At 47.2% G+C, this 25,363-nt stretch overlaps 1 protein-coding gene across 2 annotated transcripts in view; it reads right to left on the reverse strand.

Moving 5' to 3' along the window:
* Hrh1 (histamine receptor H1) overlaps positions 1-25,363 on the reverse strand; it is an 87,338-nt gene that overhangs the window by 13,886 nt on the left and 48,089 nt on the right. Inside the window, exon 1 of one of the 2 annotated variants that reach the window (XM_055628664.1) lies at positions 11,890-11,929. The exons of the other annotated variant lie outside the window; for it this stretch is intronic. The gene's annotated coding sequence lies outside the window, so the exon portion shown is untranslated. Of the gene's footprint in view, positions 1-11,889; positions 11,930-25,363 lie in introns of those variants that run through there. 2 annotated transcript variants of the gene reach the window in all.

Here is a 25,363-nt window from a genome sequence, read left to right on the forward strand (position 1 = left end):
GATCTGATGCCTTCTCTTGGCTTCTACGAGGCATGCACATAATGCATGTACACATATAGGCAAAACTCATACACATAAAATTAAAACAAATAGATCTTTATTTCTTCCTATTTTGAAAGGACAGAACCAAATAGATCTTTGGTTTTATTTTTTCTTCTATGTTTTAAGGACATGGGTTGAGAGCATAGCTTAATTGTTAGAGTGCTTACCTAGAATTCAAGATCTGGGTTTGATCCTAGCACTTTATAAACCTGGCATTGCAGAGCATGTAATGAGAATTCTGGAATCTTGCTTTCTTTAAAAAAACAAACAAACAAAAAAAAACAGAAATATTATAAGACTGTGTTTCTTTTTAATCCCAGGAGTGAGGATAGAAGGTTGCTTCGCAGAAGCTGACTATGATTTGCCTCATGCTCTAGCAGAGGTGTGGCTTTGCCAACTGGAGACAGTTTTTACGATTATATGAGTTTTGCAGTCCTGGGAATTTTTCAGAGGGTCTATAAATAGGTAGGGTCAGTAGTTGTTGGTCATTCAGGGGGGGTTGGTTTTGGTTTGTTAGGAGCCATGCTCAAAGAAAAGAAAAGAAGAAGGAAATTAGATTCAGAGATCTCTATCTCTCTCCCCTCTTTCCTTCCTTCTCTCCTATCTAGCAATAGGGAGGATAAAAGGTGTTTGTGGTGGGAAAAGAACCCACAAAGTAGCAAGTCCTGCTACGGGTGCAAGCCTGAAACCCAGCATTCCAGAGGGAAAAGCAGAATAATAAGCTTGAATTTCAAGGTCATTCTTGGCCTATTCAAGGCAAGCCTGGAATACAAGAGGCTCTGTCTCAAAAACAAACAAGAAACAGGGACTAGAAGGATGGCTCACTGGTTTAGATGCTTGCTCTACTTTCAGGGCACCTGAGATCCTTCCCTGGCACCGGGCACCGTGGTGGTGCAGCACACAATAACCTATAACCCTCTTCCAACTCCAAGTGTGCATACATGTACACACACACACACACACACACACACACCACACACACACAGGACACATGCATACATGCATACATGCATGCATGCACAAACACAAAATTAAAAAAATAAAGTACTAAAATTGTAAAGAGACAATAAACAACAACAACAAAAAGCAGTGGTAAGATACAAAAGTCTCCCAATAGTCTGAAAAAAAAAATGTTTTGAAGAATTGTCATGAAGTATTTCAGTGTTCAAATGTGAATGTACTTGAGATAAATAAAAGAAAATCAAAGTCTCAGAAAAAAATAGAAGTCTAAGCAAGAGCTGAATGAAATGTTTAGGGTAAAAATAAGAATTGAAATGGAAAGTCCACAGATGAGGTCAACAGCAACATGTAAACCGGCTGGGTGGCTCGGTCTATAAACCCAGCACTTAAGAAGCTAGAGGCAGGAGAATTGCCAGAAATTCAGGACCAGTCTAATCTACCACAGCAAACAAAAACCAAACCAAAACAAGAAACAGTGAGTCAACTGGAAGATTAATCAATAGAAATCACTTGATTTCAACACCAGAGGGGAATGGTCTAAATTTAAAATAGTAAAGCAAGCTCCACGAAGCTATGGGACTAATAAAATAGACTTAATAATATCCATGTAATAACAAGGACACAAGACTGCAAGGATAAAATATACTGGGGGGGAAACACTGGAAGATTTTTCTTAAAGCTGACAGAAGATGCAGAATTCATCCCCTTCCTCATTGCTGTGGCCCAATGCCTGACAGAAACAACTAACGGAACAAAGGTTTGTTCTTGCTCATGATTTCAGAGGGATTTTAGTACTCAGAGCAGGGGGGAGGAGCATGGTGGGACAGCTCCCTGGAGGGGACCACACAGGCTCGTCCACATGGTGATGACACCACTGAGGCTCCATCTCCTAAGGGTTCCAGTGCTGCAACTGGGGGACAAGCACCCACTCCATGAGTTTATGGAGGAGAATTTTACTTCATGAGCTTGTGAGATTCAAGCCATCAAGTACTAGACCCAGCAAATCCAGAACGGGGATACAGCTCTGATATCTCTTCGCAAAGACACACAATAATTAAATTACCCGCAACAAAGGACAAAGGGGAAAAAAAATCTGGAAAGCAGCTCAAGGAAACAACATCTTAGTGTAATGAGAACATCACTTCTCAACAGAAAACACAGGGAAGAAAGTTCATAGTGCCGTTCAGGGGTGGGCAGAAAGCAACGAGCCCAGAATCTTAGTGAAGGAAACCAACCTGCCCTCAGATAAAGAACTTAAACAAGACTTTCATGCTGGAAACAACAATACTGTGGTAAAAAAATAAAAGATCTAAGCGAATGGAGACACCCAGGGCTCACATATCACCAGGTTCGGCACAGTAAATAGTTCCCCAGTGAGGTGTAGATTTAATATCCCTACTCTCAGTTCACAGGGAGAAGCCTTACATCCATGTTGTTCCAATGGAATAGAATTGACCAGCAAGCAGTGTTGTAGGATATTTGATCCCATTGTGAACCCCAAAATTTGTGAACTGTAAAACCCTATTTCTTGTTTTAAGCCCTATTATACATCTTTAACATTTTATTGTAGACAGGTGATTATGGTATGGTTCACCCAGCCCTAGCACACACCTTTTATCTAAGAGCTTTCTATACACAGGTTTTAATAAAGTTAATCCTAGGTCAAGAGGTGGAACAAGAAACCAGCTGATTAAAAAGTAGGAGGGACTTTGAGTTGAGGGGCATTTAAGACATCCTGGAGAAGAAGAAAAACCTTTCAGCTTAAGCTCTGGTTTTAGTTTCAGCTTCAACTCCTCAGCTCCCTGGCTTTTGGGGCTTTGAGCTAGCAAGCCTTTGGCCTTGGGTTTTTTGGCATTTTCCTCCTGGGCTGTCAGTTGAGCTTGTGAGCCTTTTGGGTTTTTTTTTTTTTTTTACATTGGGATCTGAGCTGAGAAGAAAGGTCAGCTGGGTGCTTTCTCTGCCTCTCTGAGGTAGCAGGTTTTCATCCCAGCATCTGTCTCCTGAGCCTTTATTGGTAAAATAGAACAGTTGGGATTTTAATTAAAAAAGAAAAGAAAAACAAAAGCAGTTCCCAGGCAGGACAGAAGTGCTAAGGCACTTTAAGAAAGACCAGAAAGGCTCTTAGCTAATGGTACTGAAGTATCCCTGAGCCCTCAGGCAAAAGGGCATGAACCTTGACCCCAGCCTAATGCTAGTTTACATACTAAACTGTAAACTATGACACCATAAAACTTTTATAAATTTATAAGCTCCAGCACTAGGCTGGGACATCTCAGACTTGAGGTCAAAAACGGGACACTGAAAGGAAAAACAAAATGACAATGGATTTCCTCAAAATGCTAAATAAACTTTACCAAAAAAACCTTGCTAAGAATAGCCAATAACAGCATATGTGCAAGCTATATAGCCACCATGGGTAAGACTTAGCTCTTGCAGGCTACTGTGGTTCATACCTGTTGGCCCAGCACTAGGGAAGCAGAGGCAGGAGGATCAGAAGTTCAAGGTCACTATGAATTTGAAGTCAGTCTAGGTGACATGATATGGTGCCTCACAAACCAAACCAAGTCAAAACCAAAACCAAATAAACTATCAAAACTCAACCAGTGACTGAAATTTTTTTTCATACAAGTCTTTGACTTGCTTGGGTAGGTTAACACCAAGGTAATTTATGTCCTTTGTGGCTATTGTGAAGGGTGTTGTTTCCCTAATTTCTTTCTCAGCCCTTTTGTCTTTTGTATACAGGAGGGCTACTGATTTTTTTTTTTTAGTTAATTTTGTACCCAGCCACTTTGCTGAATGTGTTAATCAGCTGTAGGAGTTACCTGGTAGAATTTTTGGGGTCACTCAGGTATACTATCATATCATCTGCAAATAGTGATACTTTGACTTCTTCCTTTCCAATTTGTATCGCCTTACACCCATCAGAATGACTAAAATCAAAAACTCAAGAGACAACACATGCTAGAGAGGTTATGGAGAAAGGGGAACCCTCCTCCACTGCTGGTGGGAATGTAAACTTGTAAAACCACTCTGGAAAGCAATCTGGTGCTTTCTCAGACAACTAGGAATAGTGCTTCCTCAAGATCCAGCTATACTACTCCTAGGCATATACCCAAAAGAGTCTCAAGTACACAATGACATTTGCTCAACGATGTTTGTAGCAGCTTTATTTGTAATAGCCAGAAGCTGGAAACAGCCCAGATGCCCCTCAGTGGAGGAATGGATGCACAAATTGTGGTATATCTACACAATGGAATATTACTCAGCAATAAAAAGACAAGGAAATCATGAAATTTGCAGGCAAATGGTGGGATCTGGAAAAGATCATGCTGAGTGAGCTATCCCAGAAGCAGAAAGATGCACATGGTATATACTCACTCATATAAACATATAATATAGGATAAACCTACTAAAATCTGTACACCTAAAGAACTAATCAAGAGGGAGGACTCTTGCTAAAATGCTCAATTCCTATCCAGAAAGGCAAAGAGGATGGACATCAGAAGAAGGAGAAAAGAGGGAACAAGTCAGGAGCCTGACACAGAGGACCTCTGAAAGGCTCTGCCCTGCAGACTATCAATGCACATGCTGAGACTTATAGGCAACCTTTGAGCAGAGTGCAGGGAATCTTATGAAAGAAGTGGGAAACAGTAAGATCTGGAGAGGACAGGAACTCCACAAGGAGAGCAACAGAACCAAAAAATCTGAGACTGATACTCCAACAAAGGATTATGCATGGAGATAACCTAAGACCCCTGCACAGATGTAGCCCATGGCAGCTCAGTATCCAAGTGAGTTTCATTGTAATAGGAACAGTGACTGTCTCTGACATGAACTGATTGGCCTGCTCTTTAATTACCTCCCCCTGAGGGGGAAGCAGCATTACCAGGCCACAGAAGAAGACAAGGCAGCCACTCCTGATGAGACCTAATTGACTAGGATCAGAAGGAAGGAAAAGAAGACCTCCCCTTTCAGTGGACTTGGGGAGGGGCATGCATGCAGAGGGTGGAGGAAGGGAGGGATTGGGACGGGAGGAGGGAGAAAACCACAGGGGGGATACAAAGTGAGTAAGGTGTAATTAATAAAGAATTAAAAAAAAAAAAAACTCAACCAGTAGACCAAGCAATCCAGTCAGAAGACAGGGAAATGCTATTCAGAAACCTTTCACACACACACACACACACACACACACACACACACACATACTCAGCACCACTGACCACAAGGGAGATGCCAATAGAAGCCATAGGAGACACCACCGCTCATCTATTGAATGGTTGAAATAAAGAGCCATGGCACAAACGCTGAGGAGTGTGCAGAGAGGCTGTACCGTGTTCCTCTCACACTCCCAATGGGAACAGGAAACCACACATAGAAGAGAGTACAGCCATGACTCAAGAGTCCTAAACATGTAGCTCCCTACAGCTCGGCAATGCAGCCCTGATCGTCTGTCCCAGAAAAAAACAAAGCGGTGTTCACACAAAAACCCACTCATGGATCACCCCGTGGCTGTAGTACTAATAGCCCCCCAAATGTAGCACACCACAGAATACCACTCAGCAGTAAAACGGGAGCAACCTGGGGATTCCAGTGTAGGTCAGTGGTAGGTTTTGTTTAGTCTCCCAGAAGCCCTGGCTTCCATTCTGTAGCACAAGAAGACAGGCTTGGCAATAGAGACAGCAATGTGAATAATGGCCTGATGAGAGAGGGCCATCTCCAAAGGCTGCTTCCCATATAATTCTGTTTATACAGCACCCTCGAAGGCATCAAATGAAAGATACAGGCAACAGATGAGTGGCCTCCAGAGGCAAGGGATGCTGGCATGCTTCACCCCAATGCAGTGATGTCAGTGTGCTGGCTGTGATGTTGGGCGAGAGCTTTTCAGGCTGGTCCCACGGAAGGAAACTGGGGAAACAGACATGGGATCATCCTGCATGCTTTCTTTGCCCTGGATACTGGGTCTCAAGCAGCCCAAACCCTTTATGTAGTTGAGGATGACTTTTGAACTTCTGATTCTCCCGTTTCCACCTCCTAAGTGCTGTAACGACAGGTGTGCGTTAGCAGCCTGGCTTAAGCTCGTGCTTTTGAGTTTCCTGCTACACACATACATCTTTTCTGGAGCTCAGCTTAAAACACCTCCCTAAGTCTGGGATGCTGAGTTTGTCTCGTGGCTGGCTCCCCACTGACACCCATGCCGCTGGCTCACCTTGCAGCCAGAGCTTCTGCACAATGCTTGTGTTTAGACTGAGATCCAGGGAAGCATCAAGGGATGGAGAGATGAAAAGAGAAGAGTGAACGCGGATAGTGAAATACTACTCCACAATAAAAAAAAAAAAAAAAGCAACATCCTGTGGCAGGTTGCAACTGGAGGACAACAGGTGAGGGAAATAATCTAGACACAAAAAAAGATCAGCAATTTTTTTTTTAATCACAAAAAGATAGCTGCATGCTATCTAGCATGAGCTAAAAATAGCACTCTGAATGCCAGGCAGGGATTACTCTGGGAAGGGGGGGGGTGGCACAGGGAGGTTGCTCACTGGGTCCGAGGCACAGTGCTTCCAGAGCAACTTAGAGAGCAGACTGGCTCACGAAGAGTGATGCCCTCTCCTTCAAGAGTCACTACAGAGAGGAACAGGAAGGCTCTACACAGTGCAGAAAGGAAGAGGAAGCAGGAGGGACATGTTAAGTGCATGTGGTGAAAATGTCATGCTCTGCCATGTGTGTGTAGTTACTACATGCTAACTGGAAAGGCTTGGCACTCATGTAGGGAGATAGGAGTGCTCATCACCCTGGCTCAGTGGAGACACATTATATATGTGGAACCCTTTTTACTCTCCGTCCCACCGGTACGCACAAGTAAGATGAGAATAAAAGTAAAGAAATCTTCGTTTCAAAAGATGATAATCAATAGAGAGAGAGAGAAATTACCAGGACCATAATAAAAAGATACACTGGGCCCAGTTCTGTGGAAGAGTCCAGAAGGTCTGGCCTGGCGTTTAGAATTCTAGTTTTTAATCTCTTGCTCCCCAGTAATTACAATGCCAGGTTTGGGGCCAAGCAATGAGGTGTGCCTCCTGATCCCCAATTCTTCTGAAAACAAGCTCCCCGAGGCCCCAGGGCAATAACTGAGGCCACAACTTCCTGCCTTCGTTCCCAGTGATTTCTTTGTCTAAGCACCAGACTAGGGCACTGAGACCAGTGTCTGCTGATGTGCCTGTCTGTGGTTCCTGCCAGTGTCACTCCTGGGGATCTGCTCTAGGTCTCCTGGCAATGCCTGGATACTGCCCCCCTCCCACTTCCTTCTCCTGAATAAAAGGTTAATGGGTCCAGGCTTAGATTTAAACTCAGGTTTTCTCGGGCTACTGCAAAGCTCTCCAGCACAATGGCCTGCTTCTTATCCCACATCTGTCAGCTTCAAAATTTCATCAATCACAAAACGTCAATTTTTGGGGGCAGGAGAGAAATCTCAGTGGTTAAGAGCACTGGCTACTCCTGCAGAGGACCTGAGTTTTACTTCTAGCATCCACATGACAGCTCACAACCATCCTTAACTACAGTTCCAGGGATCTGAAGCCCTCTTCTGGTGTGTGTGAACATTGCACGCCCATGTTGTACAGACACACATGCAAGGAAAACATGCACACACATTTAAAGAATCACAACAAAATTAAAGGCAATTTCCCAGATCTGTATCTACCTCTCCTTCCATCACGTCCTCTTATTGTTAATTTTACTGGATTCGTGTGTTTTACTTTACGTATTTTGTAAAGAACCTACTTTTTAAAACACTTCCCCTCGTTTCACTAATAGAAAGCTACAGAAATGCCAAGAGTCTACGTTGTCACTCTTGTGTGACTTCTGATGATACTACCGACAGAGGCATGAATGATAAGGAAGGTTCAAAGAGGCTGGGGAGGAAGGGAAGTAGTGGAGGGGGTTGCTATCAGGCCTCACATCGGGCAGAGATTTCTGCACACAGTGGGGCAGATGTGCAGAAGGAGGTTCTGCAGAACACTCCCAAACAGCTGGCCAAGAAGATTCTGAGTGCTAAGAACCTCTGAAGGGTCGGTGATAAACTGACAAGATTACAGACCTGCTGCTTAGCATAGCCAAACACCATCTTCCGCCCTAATCATGCACAATTATTAGTTGCCAGTTAGAAAAAAAAATTCATGCAAAGACCAGGCATGGTTTTTGTCTCGACCGTGGAAGCATTCCATAGGCCTGAACGTGATGACCACAGGAAAATGTGACTGAATTTTAACAGATTCCAGCTATCAACTGTGGAAAAGGCTCTGCCTTGAAGAAGGAAAGAAAAGCCTGTGTAAGAAGGATGTTTTACACACACACACACACACACACACACACACACACACACACACACACACCCCAGAGCTATATTTAGACGTTTCTGTTAGTAAATGGGGTGGGGGAGCAGGGGAGAGCTGAGACAGGAAGATCTCAACTTCACAGTGGGCCTAGGCAATGTGGTAAGGCAGAGTCTCAAAAATTTTTTTTAATAAAGATTCATTTATTTCATTTTATAAGCATGAGTGTTTTTGCCGACACCGGTGTTTGGGCACTGTGTCCATGCAGTACCCACAGAGGCCAGAAGAGGGTAGTAGATCCCTTGAAATCAGGTTCTGGTCGGTTGTGAGCAGCCTTGTGGGTACTGGGAATTGAACCTTAGTTTTCTGCAAGAGCAGCCAGTGCTCTTAATCACTGAGTTGGGAGCACTTTGCCAGTGTGCACAAAGCCCTAGGTTTGAACCCCAGTACTGAAAGAAAGGGGGAGAAAGAAAGAGGGTGAAGGGGAAGAGAGAGAAGAGAAGGAGAAAGGAGAGAAAGAAAAAGGAAGGGAGGAGAGGATGGGGAGGGGAGGAGAGGGAAGAGTATTTGCTGCTCAAGGATAAGGAAAAGAGTTCAGATCCCAAACAGCCATGTTAAAAAGCCAAGTGTGACTGTCCAACCCTAGCACTGAGAACAGGGAAGCTGAGACAGAGGACTGCTGTGGCTTACTGACTAGCTAGCCTAGCAGGGGACTGGGGGAGGTTCCATGAGAGACTATCTCAAAGAGAAAAGGTGGAGAGTTACAAGCAAAACACCTGGCGTCCTCTTTTGGCCTCAGCACCGGTGCACACGTATGAGCTCACCTGCATGCACATTCACACGAACACGCAGGCGCACACCTACTCACATACAACAGTATCAGTGATGAAAATATCATTAATAATAAAGGGTTCAGGAATAGCTCAATAGGAAAATGCTTTCCGAGCATGTGCAAGACCCTCTTCTCCGACGTCGGAGAGAGGAGATGGCAGGAAAAGAAAGAAGAGTGAGAAACAGAAGGGTGTCAATGGGCTTCTGTTCATCCTAGGAAGCCCATCTTGAATTTTCTCTCCGTTCATTTATTTGATGAATGTGTTTGTGTGCACATGCCACACAGAACACGTGCATGTTCAGTTCTCTCCTTCTACGCTGGGGTCCCAGAGGCTGAACCTAAGTAGTCAGGCCTGGCAGCAAGTGCCTGCACCTGCCAAGCCACCCTGAAGCCCCACCCAAGCCCAAATCTTCAAAGCTCCTTTCCCTTCAAGCTTTCCTCTGTCCTTCAGCAGGCTGCAAAGTAGGCTCATAAGGTGAGTAAGCTATGGAAGTGAACCATTCCTTCCTGGGGCTTCTAGTGGCTATTTTCATAACTCAAGTTGGAGTCCTGAGTGCTAACCAATGGAATTTCAATTCTCTATTCAGGCTTTTAACACTCTGCTACTGAATGAATGCATGCATGAATGAATGAATGAAGTCACGTGGACTTCTGTCCTCACATGAGCTGGGAAAATGAGACATTTGCTTGCATCTCCAGTACCTGGCCCAGTGGCTGCCAGCCTTGCCACTCTTGATGTCACCCAGGGAGCTTTCAGAAGGACTGTGGCCTGAGTCCTTCTTAAGGACCTCATAAGTACTTCTTGGGACACAATTGAAAACCCTCCAGATGGCTCCAGTGCAGCCCAAGACTGTGATCTGACAGCCTAACCCAACACCCAGGCAGAGAGGCCCAACAGTGACCCCCGAGCTTGGCTCATTCAGCTCAGACTCAATGCCATCCATTGTAGGGTTTCATGTTATGGTAATTCATTAATATATTCAGGAACTATTAATTAAACAGTAACGTGGTAGCAGGAGCTATGCTTGGCTGAGCTGCTGGAGATGGGGCCACAATCAAGTCTCCCACCTCTCTCCCTGGTCCCTTGGGCACTAGGGACCGTGGGGGCCTTGTGCTACCCAGCTCTTCCAGGAACTTTCTGTCTTCTTGGTTAATTGGCCAGACTCACCAGCCATCATTTCCCTGGCTGCAAGCAGCCGACCTTGCTCACTTTGGGCTGAGTGCTGTAGCAGAGGTTACATAAGGATAGATCACATTCACTGAAGGAGACAGGAAGTTCTTGGAGGATGGACCAAGTACAGAATGGCCTTGCCTAGGATGGCCCCACAAGCTGCAGTAAGACAGTTGAGTCAGGTGCCCTGCTGCAGCCCCGTGCAGCTAACATACCCTTCTCTCTGGGTGTGGGTTTACACAAAGAACTGTAGAAGTACCAGAAAAAGTCCTGCCTCTTAATTTCTGCACATTCTGGAGGACATTTCTAGCAGAAACTGTCAACCTCACCTGAGAACTCTACACACAGGCCGGGCGCAGCACACACCCATGATCCCAGAATGCAGGAGGAAGGTGGAACCAGGAACATTTCAAGTTTCAAACCAGTCTGGGCTCCATAGGGAGAAGACTTTGCCTCAAAAAAAAAAAAAAAAATACACCGGAGGACAGAGGCAGGTGTCCGGCCCTCACCGAGTGAAGCCTCCCGTCAAATCCTCAGCCACTTCCTTGACGGACTGCCTACTCCATCCATCCTCCACACAGAAGCCAGATAATGTCCTTACAACCACGACTCCAGTCACGTCTGTGCCCTGCTCCAAGCTCTTCTGGCTTTTTGTTGTCAGGTTATAATGGAAAACTGCCCACCCAGGGAATTAGAGTCAAGAGACATTTAAGCCTAACATCAAGTTATAAGTATGCACACACAGAGAGATGCACATTTGTTTTTACACATACAGATATGGTTGCAGATACTTGAGGTCACTAAAATCTCTACTGTAGGGGCTGGCGAGATGCTTGGCCATTAAGAGTATGTACCCGTAACCCCAGCTCTGGGGCATCCAATGCCATCCTTTGCCCTTGGCAAGTGCCTGCACTCACACGTCCATACACTCCCCCACAGACTCGGAGATATACATATAATTAAAACAGAAACCTAAATCTAAAACCTATTTAGCTGGTCATGGTGGTGCACACCTGTAATCCCAGCACTCGGGGAGGCAGAGGCAGGTGGATCTCTGTGAGTTCAAGGCCAGCCTGGTCTACAAAGTGAGTCCAGGACAGCCAAGGCTACACAGAGAAACTTTGTGCCGAAAGACCCAAAACACCAAAAACCATAAAATAAAATCAAATCCCTACTGGGGACCCTTAAAGAGGCAGAGCCCTAATGTTCTGTAGGGGACCCCTCCGTAGTGCCCCTCGTTCTGTCATCTGGCCCTCAAATCTCCCTCCCTTCTCTTAAAACCTCCAGCCTGCCTCAGTGTGCCCTTTTCATCACCTTTCTCTTCCCTTCAGTCACTCTGATTCTTGGACGGACACCAAGTGGTTGGTGAGATGAGTCAACTCGGCCTCCTCTCGAGTCTCTTTCCCTTCCCTACTCCCATTAGCAACACAAAGCCCGAAAGATAAACACATGGACTCCACTCTGTGGAGGGATCAAGGCCCCAGAGAGAGGCTGGTCCACACAAACCTCTCAGTAGGCCTAAGCTTCTGCACCCAGTCCCATCAAGTACGCCTTACCTGTGTCTATGCTGTTCCCTCTGCCAGGAACACCAAAGCCTTTCCTTGGCTCTTAACCCTCAGCTCTGACATCACTTCCTGTTGGGTATTCCTTGACCTCACGGGCCGGGCTCACCCACTTCCTTCTCTGGAAATTTCTCAGTTCTGTGTACTTCGGTTCTAAGCCTTGTCAAGCTGGGCTGTAATTGCTTAATTGCCAAGCAGGTTTGCTCAGACTGTGGGTGTTGACTGGATGGCTGAGTCATGTCTGGATCCTTGGTGCCAGGATCCAAGGAGGCTGTCACTGGGGTGTCCAGAGGCTTCAGAGGCAGCCTGTATCCTGCAAAAGTGTCCCTCTCCTCTCTTCTCTGCTTGTCCTCTGGAGAGGCCTGGCCTGGTCCTGGTGCCCTGCGGGCCTGCTTCCCGAGGGGTTCTGAGCATGTCACCCCAAGCAGGAAACAGTGTCATTGTGGTCTCCAGGCAGGAAAGGCAGAAGTCGGGTCATCCTCACACCACACCTGATCCTGTTCATGACTTCAAGGAACCTGCTGGCCCTAACCAAGTGAGCTCTGGGGTCCTGGCCTGGGGGTGGCCCCCAAAGGCCTCAGAGGCACAGATGTGACTCTGGCATACTTAGACAACAACCTCCATGGAGCTCTGAACACCAGCAGCCTAGGGGCCCTTCCACTCCATCCTCACCTCTAGGTCTAGAGAAAACAGCCACCTCTAGGAGGCAGAGCTGGACAGCTGTTCTCCCTCGCTTCCTTGGGTGTTGAGGATGGAACTCAGGGCCCGCTGCCTGGCAGATGAGTACCCTGTCTCTGAGCCTCATCCTCAGCTCATCCACATCCCCAGCCCTGCACCATCTCTTAATTAACCCTCGGCCACGTTTTCAGAGGAGGCACAGCCCCCTGTCTCTGCTCATAGTTACATGTGGAACCTCTGGGAACTGAAGCAGGAGCTAAAGACATCTCTATACCGTCGCCTCTGACACATCCTTAACCTACAAACTAGACCAGAGAGGCTCTAAGCCAATATTCCTGGTGACATAAAGAGATGACAGTCTCCTCTTTCCCTGACATACACTGCAGGACAGCAACTGATCAGGGCCCTTACCTTGGGCAATACCAATTCCTACTAGCTCAAGCACACTAGCCTTGCTCAGCTAGAAGGACCCAGCACTAAACAGCCTCACACTGCAGGGCCTCAGAAAGGAGGAAACCAGATGGCAGAGGGACATGTGTCCTTCCTTTTGCCTGCACTTCTTTTTTAGGTGAGGATAAATAGAGGTGTGTGTGTCGGGGGGGTACTTCTCAGTCTTTGTTCGCAGAGACCCATGTGTTCAACCTCATGGCTTCAGAGGCCTCATCATACTTTATCCCCCTCTTCCAACTTCTTTGTCAAACAAGACTTGAATATGCTCAGAACCACTTGAGAAGCAGGCCTGGCCCTCCCCTTTGTCTTGGTAATGCTACTGTTGGTTCATATCGATATTTATCTAAAACAAATGAACTAGAATGGCTGTGCCCAGAGGGCAAGGTTCGGAGCCCCATATTCTGGCTGTTCCCCACCTCCCTTGCTCTCTGCTCCTCAGAGACCACTCAGAGCAGTTTAGTGATGCTGAGAGGGGCTTCAACAGTCCTCGGCACAGAGAGGGCTCCCTAGCAACATCTGCCCTTCAGTGGCCAGCCTGGAAATGGCAGTTCTTCCAACGCACACCAGTGGCCAGGCCTTGAAGTGCTTCCAGGGAGGCAGGCAAGGCAGCTTGCTGAGAAACCAGAGGCTGGACCAATTCGGGATGGAGGGAGGAGTTCCCAAGTGCCTTCACACCACGGTGGGCAAGGAACCATTTGTCCTGTCAACTCCTTGAGTGGCATCTGGCTGCAGGGCTCCTTGCAGTCAGCAGCTTGGACCACTGCACCTTCCTGCCTGCAGCTTTCGAAACGGGCTCCCCAACATCTCTCCATTGTTTTTGTTTTTTCCTTCCCCCAGCCTTCTGCTTTCCAGAACTCATGAAGTGGTTTGAATTGCAAGTGAACTCCCTGGGAGAGGGCAATAACTGAACAGACGCACGATAGGCTAACAGCCCATATTTGGATGTTTCAGTTCAAACTCAACTGGACAATGTGCCGGCCAACCCCACAGTAACGGTTCTGCCTCTTAGGGAAGTGGCTGCAGATGCTGGGAAGTGGAAAGTAATCATCCTTTTCACAAACGGCTCCCGGGAGAGCCTCCCAGTGCAGGGAGGTTACCACTTCAAATATCCAGCCTGTTATGACCCCTTGTCCCAGCCCAGTCCTGCTGGCCCTCACACAGGCCCTGCCTCCAGCTCTCTTGGCGCTTTCTAGTCTCTGAACCAGAGGCAAGGCTTGGAGAAGCTGCCAGAAGCCTGTAGTTCCTACTTGAGACACTTCCTTGGAGAATCAGGTTACGTGTGGATAACAGGATGATTTTCTGTGGTGTGAGTGCAACCTAGGGCCCCGAAGATAGGGAAAGACTCTACCACACGGCCATAGCTTCGGACCTCGTCAGAGGAAAGCCATGCCCACTGTGGCACCATTCAGAAGCAGCCAGATAGAGAAACAACTCTCCAGTCCACAACAGCCAAGAGTGGCCACAGTGTGGGTCCAACGTAAGAGATGTGATAGTCAACCCCGACTGCCACTTCACAAGACAAAGAAACACTTAGGAGGCAAACATCTGTACACATCTATCAGGGAGCTTCTAGATTAGGTTATTAGATGTAGGAAGCCCCACCCTAACTGTGTGTCACCACCCAATGGGCAGCAGCCCCAGACTGGATAAAAGGAGAAAGATGGCTAGGCACCAGCACTCATCTCTCTCCACTTCCCAACTATAAATGCAATGTGACCGGCTGCTCCATGCTCTCACTGCTGGACGGTCACTGCCATGATGCACTGTGCCCTCAAAGTGAGTCAAAAGTAAAGCCTCCCAGCTAGCTCTGGTAGCTCATGCCTTTAATCCCAGCACTCAGGGAGGCAGAGACACATGGATCACTGTGAGTTTGAGGCCAGCTTGGCTTACAAAATGAGTCCAGGACAACCAAAGCTACACTTAGAGAAACCCTGTCTCAAAGAAAAAAAAAAAAAAAAGGAAGAGGAGGAGGAGGCAGAAGAAGAAGGAGAAGGAGAAGAAGGAGAAGGAGGAGGAGGAGAAGGAGAGGGAGAAGGAGGAGGAGGAGAAGAAGAAGAAGAAGAAGAAGAAGAAGAAGAAGAAGAAGAAGAAGAACCTCCCTTCCTTGAGCTGATTTTGTCAGAGAAAAGTAGCTCATCCACAGTGGAATCCTATTTGGTCTTACTAGAGGAAAGCCATTCTGCCACATGCTACCCTCAGAGCCCTTGATCACACCATGCAGGGCCAGTTTCACAGATAGCTCATTATTTTTTTTTTTTAATTTAAACCAGGCACAGTGGCACACACCTATAATCCCAGCACTCTGGAAGGCAGAGGCAGGAGGATTGCTGTGAGTGCAGGGCCAGCCTAGTCTACAAAGTGAGTCCAGGAAAGTCAAGAAACCCTGTCTCGAAACAAAAACAAAAACACCTTAAATTTAAATTTTATGTGTGCCTCTGTGTGAATATATGACACCTGTGTGCAGGTACCTGCAGAAGCCAGAAGAGAGCGCCATATCCAAGCAAGTACTCGAGCACTGAGCCATCTCCCGAGAACTAAGTAAGAGTCTACTGGTTAGACTGATGAGTTCTCAGAGAGAAAGAAGAATGGATGCAGAAGGCCTCAGGCTTAACGCCCTGATTAGAAATGGTGGGGAGAATGGGAAACTAGCATTGAAAGGGACAGAGTTCGAGCACGGGAGGACAAAAGCATTCTAGAGATGACCAGGGGAAGCAGCTGAATATGACCACAACTGATGTCACTGCTCAAGTGCTTAGGGATCTATTTTGTGTGTGTGTGTGTGTAACTCCCACTGAACCACGACTGCCGAGTCAGAACAAGCCTGGCAGCATTGGAATGGGGACTCCCACTGATGAGCTCTTCGAAGTGAGGAAACTTTCTAGAATCCAAGGTAGCAGGATGTCAGGAACTCAAGCGGAGCCAGTATACCCTGGAGGTATTCACTAAGCATGAAGTCACCCTCCCTGCATGCCGCAGACACTGTATCCACTCCAGCCCTCCTACATACACTCCATCTTTCCTCTGCATCTAGGACCCAAAGACTGGAAAACCATCTCCTTGAGAGAAGGAGCATTCTAAGTTAACATTCCAATGTTAAATGTGAATGTTGTTATGTTTTGTTTAATAACTGATATGGAGCCCTCTTGAAGAATATGACCCCCAGGGCTGTTGTATGGCTTCATGGCAAAGGACTTGCCTCACACACATGAGGTCCCAAGTTCCACACCCAAAGAGGACAGACAGCAAAATGATATATACAGACAGAAAACAGAAACTCAGAGAGAATGGGATGGGGGCAGCAAGCAGCTATTCCCAAGTTGCTATAGTAACCTTGACCTGTCGGTTCTGAGCTCGCTGTAGTGACCTTGAGCACATCTGTTCTTTGGAGTTCAGCCCAGGCTGTGGGAGAGTGGATAGGTTTGAGGTTTAAAATTAGGAAGGAAAAGCCAGCTTGACTTTGACACACAGGGTGACAGAAACCAATTTACTGTCTCAGCTGTGTGTTGAGCACGTATCTTCACCTGCAAGGGCCTATGGGAGGATGCACCTCTTGTTTGTCACTGCTTCCCAGGGTGATCACAAGTCCAAAGCTTACTCCTACATGCTTCTGTTGCAGCGATCAGGTCACTCAAACTCGGGATCCCTGTTCACATTGGGGCCTGGGCTCATCAATACAGAGGCACGTGACTTCAGACGGAGGCCACTTTTCCAGGGTGTCACAGCTCAGGCTGGAGCTAATGCAGTGTGATGTCCTCACATCAAGTCCTCTCTGTGCTACCTAATCAGCAGTGCTTGCTCGGAGTCAGACGTGGAGCCTGAAGACTTCTCTGCATTGTCTTATTAAGTTCCCGCCACAATGCCAAGAGGTAATTACTGTCATAATTAGTCTTCCAGACAGGAAAGCGAGGCGTGGAGAGGTTAAGCAGTTTTCTGAAGTCATGGAGCTGACAAGGGGCCAAATTTGGATTTGGATCCAAGTCCCTGTGATGACTGTTTGTATACAACACTCCCTTACTTACTCCGAAGGTTGACTTTGTTTTGTTTTTTAATAAAACATAAATATTGCACAAATGTAAATTCACAGATTATTATAAGATGAAGACCTGGAAAGAAATGTTTGGCATCCATTCTCTTCCACCTATGGCTCCCGCAAGTGGCAGCTATTTTGACTTTAAGGACTTTTAAAGTCTGTAAAAATGGACCCCAAAAGACTGGAGAGATGGCTCAGTGGTTAAAGGGCTTGTTGTGCAAACACTGCGGTCCCAGCATTCCATAAAAGCCAGCCGTGGTGGGTGGGCCTGTGCTTCCAGTGCTGGGAAGCCAGTTGTGGTGGTTGGGCCTGTGCTTCCAGTGCTGGGAAGCCAGCTGTGGTGAAATGTACAAATGACCCCCCCCATGCTGGAAAAGTGGAGTCAGGTGAATGCCTGGGGCTGTCTGCCTAGTGAGTCTACTAGATTGGTGAGATCCAGGTTCAGTGAGAGATCCTGCCTCAGAAAAATAAGATGGAAAGCAAAGCACTAGAGAAAGACATCCAACCTCAACCTTTGGCTACCACACATGTCTGTGCACATACATGATTATGTACTCACACACACAAAGGAAGGAAGAAAAATAGGAAGGAAAGAAAGAAGGAAGAAAAAAGGGAGGGAGAGGACCCCAAGACTTTACATTTCTGCCCATTTAAGGAGACTTGATAAGCCTTTTTAATTTCTGAGAACAGTGCAAACGCTGGTAAGGTAAGTCCTCACCAGCCCGGCTGTCTTATATTCCCGTGCTCTTGGAACTGGTTGGCACCTCACACAGTTGTCTTTTTCTTTGTTCTCTTAAAAACTTCTTTTTAAAAAAATTGTAAGCTCTTCGACATCAAACTTGCCCTCCTCCCCCTGTAAACACTCTGTTCAGCGATGTTATGTATTCGTATGGCACAGCGGGTTTCCAGAACCCAACACCTTGAATAACTGAGATTCCACATTTATTGAATAACTTCCCGTGCCCCAGCTCCTGGCAACCCCACTCCATTTCCTTCTCTATGAGTCTGACTGCCTCACATATGTGGAGCCACACAATCCTGGTCCAGCTGGGACACACTGGCTTTATTATTCTCTTACATTTGTGTGTGTGTGTGTGTGTGTGTGTGTGTTATGCCATGCCATGGCATGTATGGGAGTGTCAATTCTGTCCTTCCACCATGTAAGTCCCAGGGATTGAACTCAGATTCTCCAGCTTGGCAGACAGCGCCTTTACCTGCTGATCCATCTCCACTGGCTCGTGACAGGCTGGTTTTACAGTCTCCCCACTTTGCAGCATGTGGCGGGGTTATCCTTCCACTTACAGGCTGCGGAGTGATATTTTATTACACCCAGTTACAAGACACCTCTAACCCTGGCACTGGGGAGGCTGAGACGGGAGACTCTAAGTCAAGGCCAACCTGGGCTACCTAGCAAAGACCCTGGCTCAAAAAGCCCCGAAAAACAACAACAAAATTAATAACCATAAACAAAGAGAAACTGAAATGTGTCTGGAGATCTTGAGAGTGAAGCCGAAGTGGGCACAACAAGTGGAGGGGGATGGGGGACAACTGTAAGAATCTGGAGAGAAGCGCTTCTTCAGAAGGGAACTTGCTTGCTGAGTTCTCACTCAGAGATATCCAGTCTTGTCCCTTTTATTGTTCTGAATTTTCACAGCTCTCTACAGTGAAATATTAGCCTCATCACACATGCCGGCTGTGTGGAGTTAGGAAATTCTGCTCTGCTGTGTTCCCTGGCAGGGGGGCCGGCCTAGTGCAGGCAGAGAGGCCAGCTCACTGCTGCCGGAGAGGAGGGCGACACTGTCTCCCTGTTCTGCCTCCTAACAACAAAGCAGCCTTCTCTAACCCACCACCAGATTCCTTCCTTCTGAGTCTGCCTTGTGGGCTCAGAAACTTACTCTGGGTGGCTTGACAAACCAACTGGAGCTGATGCACAATCAGAACCTACCAGAACCTGTCTCTACCACATCTCTTCCATTACAGAATTTTCCCCTCCAAGTAGAAAATGAAACATAGACCCTGAGCAAGACGGCTCATCCCGGGCTGCTCACCTGAACACACTGTTTGGGACATAGTAAGGCACTCAGTGTTTGCTGAGTGGATAAATGAATGAGTGAGCAATGGCAAACGCAGAGAGAGCCTTCATTCTTCTTGATTCCTAGTCTACAAAACAGTGCCATGCTCAGAAATACCACCACCGACAACTGGTCTCTTCGGGATACGAGACCCACATTGAAGGCTACTTGCAGGTGACCCTGGTTTTAGAATAACAAGTCTGTGATGTTCTCTGCCACCCTCCAGAGGGGCTGTGACAGACAGCAGTGTGATTCCCAGGGACCTGCTCTCCTGCTGCATAGCCCTCTGGCTCTGAGGAGGCTCAGAATCACTCTGCCCTCTTTAAGTTCCCTGCTTCCCATAAGGCACTGGGGACCTCTCTTTTCCCTTCATATCCTGCTTTCCCTGCTCCTCACATTCTGGAAGTCTTTCTGCCTAGCCTCACAGCGCTCACCCCTTCCAAACCTCCCAGCTCACACAGTGCCACCCCCGTACACCACCATCCCACCCTCGCAGGGACTCAGCTCAGAAACTACACCTGCCCAGAGAAGCTTCTGCATTTGAGCCACATGGCCAGACCTCTGCCATCTCTCAACATGACAGCCCTTTGAGCACCTCTTTCATTTTCCTTAGCATGGTCTTATCTTATTTTGCTGTGATGATGTAATGACAGCATTTACTGGAACTGAACGTACTGGCACCGTGTAGATCAATAAGATATGTGTGCAGCTATTGTTTGAATGCCTATGTCCCTCTAGCCAACCCCCAAACCCCGAGTCAATGGCATTAAGAAGTGGATCCAGGCTGGAGTACAGCTCAGTGGCAGAATTCATGTTTGGTATGTTTGAGGCCCTGGGTTCAAGCCCCAATGCCAAATAACAATAAATGTTGACAATGGTAAAAAGACATGGCACCTTTGGGAGGCAATGAGACCATACCAGCTCCTCCCTGAACAAGATCAATTTTTATAATCAACGCTCTAGAAAGCTATTCAACTCTTTCATCTCTTGTACCACACAAGGGCAGACAGTGTCATCTCTGAGGAAGACACCCTTGCCAGATAAGAACATGCCAACACCTTAATCCTAAACTTGCCAGCTCCACACTGTGAGAAATAAACTTTATAAACTACCCAGCCTCAGGCATTTTGTGACAGCTGTACAAAAAGACTAGAGGTAGATAAACTATCTTGTCTAGCACTCAGCCCTCCCTAACCATACAGGTCCATTTCATGAATGTACAGACAGAAGATCAGAGATGATAATGAGCCCATAGTCATACAGCTAGTAAAGAACAAAGCCGGGCATTAATTCACTCTTTCAGTCAGTCAAGCAACCCTTATTATGGTCCTATGTTGCATCAGACATATAGGAAAACAAGGAAGGTCCCACCTGTAAGAACTAGGGGGAGATAGAGACAGCAAAGGAAAAACCAGGTAAATAAATACTATGTCAGGTGGTGAGAAAGGCTATGGGATATTATTGATGGATTAGAGTGGTCAAGGTGAGATGGTGGCATTCAAGCAGGGATCCTAAAAGTGAGGGAACCAATAATGCTGACACCTTTGGGAAAGAATATCCCATAAAGAAGACACAGGTCAAAGGCCCTGGGGTGGACATGTATGACAAATAGCAAGGAATCAGGTGTGGCGAGAGCTGACAGTGAGTGGAGTAGAGACAGGGAGAACCTTGGTTTTGACCTGAGTGAGGTAAGGCACCCTGGAGGATGGTTTCCAGCACCCACACACTTGCTACCTTCTGCGGCTGACTGATTGACCATATGCATGAAGATAGGGAGGAACCTTGTAGTGAGAATTCTGGTTTCTTTAAAAACATAAAATTCTTACAACCTAGTTTTAATCTCAGGTGCAGGGTATAAGGCTGCTTCAGTTTGTCCACAGCAGCTGGCCTGACTATGATTTGCCTCGTGCTCTAGGAAAGGCGCGATTTTGCCAGCTGAAGATAGTTTAAGTTTGGAATTCTGGGAACTCTTCTGAGGCTATGAAAATGCCAGAGCTCCAAGAAAGAGGGTGGCTGCTGCCGCCACTGCTGCTGCTGTCTGCCACTGTTGCTGGTTGCTGCTAGTTTCTGCTGCTGCTGCTGCTGCTGCTGTTTGCTGTATTGCTGGTTGCTTGTTGGAGATATCCTAATGACAAAGATCAAATTTTCCGCAAGGAACTTGACGGCCCTAATCAGCAGGAAGTAGTCTAATGACATCAACATCCCCGCTCCCCTCTAACCTTATTTCTTTCTTACCTCGTATTGGGGAGTTGGAAGCAATGGGGTTGGTGTAGGGAGGTAAGAAAAAGAACCCAGTAAAGTACGCAAAAGCTCAGTTACAGAGGCCTGTTCTTATCAAAACCAACAGGCTGCCGCCCTGGCAGGCTAAAGAAAACTCCATAGATGCTCTGGATCTGAGCAAACAAGGGCAGCAAGTCACTACAGTGAAAAGGACCCTTTTCTTGGCTGCAGAAGTTCCCACAGCCCTCCCCGAAGGTCTAGGTGGGGTTCTGCAGTGTCCTTTGGGGGAATCAACTTCTCAGGACTGTCCCTGGGACAAATTCTGTGAAATCTGCCCTCTGCTAATGAGAGGCGGCAAGAAAAGACAACATATGAGGTGACTCACCACAGAGGGATGAGAACTGTGTCCAAGCTGGGAAAGAATCCATTTGAAAGTGACACATTTGCCTCAGAACAGATAGAAAGCCTTTCTCCCACCTCCCATCTGAAGGAAGGCAGAGCCCTGCAGACAATGGCCTCACAGCAGGAGGAAACTGGCTTCTGAGATTCCTGTAGCAAAGCTCTCTGAGACAAAAATATAACTGTGGATTTGTGGCTGCTGCCGGGCTCACAATGAAGTATCATTTGATGGCAGCAAGCACACACTGGCATTTGTCCCCAAGACAGATCCCACTGCAAGTGTTCTGATTGGCTGTGCCCTCAACCCAGGCCTTCTCAAAAGTTTCTAGTGTGCCAGAAGCCACTGAGGTGTACTTCAGCCAGAAGGCTAGTGAAAGCTCAGTGTGTGGGTCAGTGTGTATGCTAACCAGGGTGGTCTTCTTCAATCCCTCTCCACCTCATTTTTTTTGAGAGGATAGAATGGATGACCAGCAAGCCAGAGACCCTCCTGTCTCTGCCTCCCTGGTGCTGGGCTCATGCCCAGCTTTTATGTAGGCACTGGGGATTGAACTTAGGTCCTCATGCTTGTTCAGCAAACCCTTCACCATCAGGCTATCCCCATGGCCTGCTGCTTTTAGCTTTTTTGTTTGTTTGTTTGTTTCCAGTGTTGAGGATGAAAGCCAGGCCTCACACATGTTAGACAAGTGCTTACGACTGAGCTACCTCAGCTCAACAGAACTTGTTACATGAGCAGCCCCAGGAGCAGGACCTTAGGAGTGCTCAGTATTCCACAGGGTCTTGGTTTATGTTCCTTAGATTCTGATGGGCTGGTCAGCTGTGTTGCACTGCACAGACACTCAGCTAATGTTTACTGAGAGTGAGACAAGGACTCCAAGAGTGTGGAGCCACATCTGTCTCCATGGCACCCTGCTCACTGGATCCAGGGGTCTTTGCCCTCTAAATGGGAAGGCCGGGAATAATGGCAGGTACTTTAACTTATTGCTTAATATGTACAAGCAATATTATCTCTGTCTGTCCTGAAGACAGACAAGCTTGACATGGTTGAGATCAGCCCCATTGAAGAGACATGGAGAAGGTGGCTGGAAGGATGGCTCAGCTGCTAAGAACACTGGCTGTTTCTGCAGAGGACCTTGGTTCAGTTCCCAGCACGCACATGGCGGCTCACAGCTATCTGTAACTCTAATACAAGAGGATTAATCCACTATCCTCTTCTGGCTTCTGTGGGCACCAGACACCCATGGGGTACACAAACTTACATGAAGGTAAAACATGTACACTTAAATCTTTAAGAAGAATGTGGCAAAAGGAGAGATGGTTCTGCGGTTAAGAGCGCTTGTTTCCAGAGGACCGGAGTTTGGTTCCCACAGCCAATGCCAGGAGGCTCTCAATTAACTAACTCCAGCTCCAGGGGATCCCAAGTCTCTAGCTTCCACAGTCACCCACATTCATGTGCATATATCTACATCCAGACCTACACCTTCACAGAATAGGAAATGAGAGAGAGAGAGACAGACAGAGACAGAGACAGAGAGAGGAAAAGAGCAAAGATAAAGACATCCAGAAAGGCAGAGCTAACATTGAAGCTAGCTCCTTCATGCTAAGGTTTGGTGTGACTGCCTTGTACCGACACTGGAGTGGCATTCAGGAGATCGAGCCAAGGTTCCAGCTCCCAGAAATCAACAGTCTTCCTGTACCAAAGAGCTCCTCCCCCTCCATCTAAGCCCATGTTCTCCTCTGTAAAATGGAGCTAATAAAGCTTGCATAGGGTGAGAGGGTGACTGTAAGCTAGAAGGCCCATGCTGAAGAGCGTTTATTTACCACAGAACCTGGCCTAATAAATTTTTGACAAACAACAGAGCCCACTGGCTACCACTAGAGAGCCAAGGTGCCCTTCAAAGCAACGATCCACCCCACTAGCTCTCAGACCCGCCCTGTAGACGGGGTGCCATGAATCCTCCTTGCCAAACATGCATGTTGTGGCCTGACCCTCCATGGGACAGCATTAGGAGGTGAGATCTTTAGAGAGTCATCCGGCTTACAGGTCATTAGGTGGTCCCATCCCGAGATTAGGGTCCTTGTCAGGAGAGAGAGGACTCACTGGTTTCCTCCCTGGCCACAGGAGGATGCAGCAGGAAGGAGGCCACTGAGGAGGCCCTCTCCAGATCTCAACCACACTGGCACCTGATCATGAACTTCCAGCTTCCAGAAGTGTGGCAAACGTCTGCCAAGCCACCCCAGTGAGGGCTCTTCGTTACAGCAGCCCAACAGACCAAGGTGGGAGAAAGCCGGACAGCTGTGGGTCGGTGGCCCGATGCTAGGAAGTGCGGACACACTGAGTTCCAGCCTAGGAAGCAGTCTCATTGTCAAGCACAGGGAGAAAAGAGCGAAGACTCTCCAGGCAATTAAAAATAGCATCACAAACAGTTACTCCCAAACCCCTCCGTTAATAAGCATTTCTCAACTGGGTGTTTTAAATTTTAGCCTTTGGATGAGCAACATAAGGCTGAGGTGGTGAGGTCGGGGGGGGAGGGGGGGGAGGAAGGACACACAACCAGCTTCCACTACTCCCTGCAGGTTAGTGGTCAGTGATTTTCAGTCCAAAATGTAAACATTTTCTCCTTTTGGCCCAGCAAGCCATCTTTTGGGAACACGTCATGCCGCACAGCACCAAAAGATACTCACTGGCAGGGGAAGTTTGAGAATCTGGCCTGGAGTTCTTGGGCCAGGAACATTCTAAGTTTTAGACATTTTTGGGTTTTGGACTATTTGCATAAGATATGTAAATCCGGGTGTGAATCCCAGATTAACATGCACTATGCCTGTGGGCAGGGACTGACCTCTGTCTTCCTTGCATTCAACACGAGCCAACCTTGTTACTGCAACCTGAGAACAGGGCCCTCACTTTTGAGAGAAGCCTCACGGTTTGGAGTGTTTCAGACCATGAGAGTACTGGGAACAATACAGACGGCAGCTATCTTGCAGCTGGGTGAACAGCAGGATGGGGATAGCATTAAACTTTTGAGTATCTGTGTGGCTTCTCTAGTGACACAGGAAGGTGTCCATGACTGTCAGACTGACAGGAGTCTCCTAGAGGACAAGCCTGTGAGGGTTATTGAGGATAGGTTGAGGTAGGAGGACTCATCTTGAATGTAAGTGGCACCATCGTATGGACCAAGGTCCCAGGATGAGTAAAATGGAGGAAGTGAGCTGAGCCCCAGCAGCCATTTTCTCCTGCTTCCTGGCCACGAACATAATGTGACCAAGCAGGCCTCTGCTGCCATAGCATCCCCATGATGGACAGTGGAAACTGCAAGCCAAGTAAACCCTTCCTTACACCGCTCCTGTCAGGCATTTTCACAGGAGGAAGACAACTGATACACACATTTCTGTGTGCTTGCATGGGTGTGCCTGCCTGCAAAAAGCCTACAAAATGTCCCCTAAAATATTCACTGTGGCTTCCCTTTGGTGGAAGTATTTCAAATGCCTTTCCCCCAAATTTTCAATAAATGTGATGTTAGAGGGGGGAAAAAAAAGCCAAGCAAGAAAATGAAACAAGTATACTTAAAATTGTCTTAAAGGAAAAGATTAAGGAAGTAGTAGGACAGGAAAAGATGTGCTA

Source organism: Psammomys obesus, unplaced genomic scaffold (assembly GCF_907164565.1).
Source record: "Psammomys obesus unplaced genomic scaffold, mPsaObe1.curated_primary_1811, whole genome shotgun sequence".
NCBI lineage: Eukaryota > Metazoa > Chordata > Mammalia > Rodentia > Muridae > Psammomys > Psammomys obesus.